The 1,692-nt window shown below is 27.2% G+C and overlaps 1 non-coding gene across 1 annotated transcript; it reads right to left on the bottom strand.

The window, feature by feature from the left end:
- Window positions 1-1,608: 1,608 nt before the first annotated feature.
- Trnal-cag lies at window positions 1,609-1,692 on the bottom strand. The gene has a single exon. It is a non-coding gene; the product is annotated as a tRNA-Leu (tRNA).

Raw genomic sequence — 1,692 nt, 5'->3', positions numbered from 1 at the left:
ATTAGAATCATTGAAAAGAATGTAAAAAACAATGTAAAAGGAAAGTATTAAATATAATACTAATATTGAAATGATAGAATTAGAAAGATTTAAGAATAATTTTAATTTATAAAAATGAATAAAATGTTTTCTATATTTGAATTAATTGAATTGAATTAATATTCATTTACTATTTAAATCATATTCACAAGACTTCCTAGCACAAGCAATAATAACATTAACAAATTTGACTTAAGTCGTCGTTATCTATTAAAGACTTGAATTGTGAAGACAAACTAGAAGGAAAGTTTTCCATTTTAAACAGAATTGTTGATCGATCACTATCATCAGCATTAATTTTTTGAATTGGTAATAATTAATTAATAAGTAATTAATTTTATTATATAAATATAGATACAATGCCACTATTTTATTAGATAAAATGTTAACTAATATAAATAATTATATAACAAATTATTTAAATTTAGATAGTTTAAACTATTTGTTTTTAAATTTAGTGATACCTGGTGCTATTCAAAATTATCTCCACTCCCTCCCCCACCAAACATCACGTATATTTTTAGTTAGAAGAAAAAATTATAATTTATTAAATTTTTTTTAAATGTTTGGATTTAAAAAAAATCAGCTAAAAAATACACGTTTGATATTACTAGACCCCTGCCACCCCCACGTGATATTTCGAGATTTTTGTTTTAACCCTCCCCCAGCCCCCTAAAAACCTCACGTGATTAAGGGTCGCCACTTTACTCTTCGCATCATTTTTTATAAAATTACAAATATATTTACGAGGTCTGTTCAAAAAGTACCCGGAATTACTAATAATTAAATTTCGCGGTCTGGAGTGTCTGATTGTCAAAATTTTTTTTTATTGTGTTGGTATACATGCCCCTAAAGTATGATGAAATTTTCAGCTATATTCACTGTTTACTTTGTCTGTGGTAGTCGCTAAGGTTCGACGTGTTTTTCTGAGCTCGGCGATTTTCACAATGGAAGAATTGAAAAGTCAAAGAATTTGTATTAAATTTTGCGTAAAAAATGAAATAAAGTGTTGCAAAGTGCAAAAATTCACCAGATATGGCTCCGTGTGACTTTTTCCTATTCCCAAATTTGAAGAGACCCATGAAAGGACGGCGGTTTTCCTCGATTGAAGAAAATCGCTGAGAGTGCTCAAGGACATAGCAAAAAGTGAATATCAAGGGTGCTTCGAAAATTGGAAAAAACGCTGGCATAAGTCCACATTAATGTAGACGAATAAATAAATATTTTTTTGAAAAAACGAAAATTCCGGGTACTTTTTGAACAGACCTCGTACATTTATTATTAGAAAATATCAATTAATTACCGTTATTATTAACAAATGATGTGATTTAATAATAAAATATAAATAAAAATAATAAAATTATGCATTTTAGTTATAAAAAATAAATATTTACTCTTTGTAACATGTATTATAAAATTCCAAATATATTTGGAACATTTATTATTATTATTACAAAGTATCAATTAATTACTGTTGTTATTGCCATAAAATATTATTTATAGATAAAATATAAATAAAAATAATAAAAATTAATAATTTTGTAATAAAAAAATTTAAAAAAAATAATTTGTCAGAAGTGGGATTCGAACCCACGCCCACAGAAGTGGACTGCGACCTGAACGCAGCGCCTTAGACCACTCGGCCATCCTGAC

The sequence above is a fragment of the Ctenocephalides felis genome, unplaced genomic scaffold, assembly GCF_003426905.1.
Source record: "Ctenocephalides felis isolate EL2017-DRISC unplaced genomic scaffold, ASM342690v1 CF-g0.4_SCAFFOLD_00845, whole genome shotgun sequence".
NCBI lineage: Eukaryota > Metazoa > Arthropoda > Insecta > Siphonaptera > Pulicidae > Ctenocephalides > Ctenocephalides felis.
This window is presented reverse-complemented; position numbering and strand designations above follow the sequence as displayed.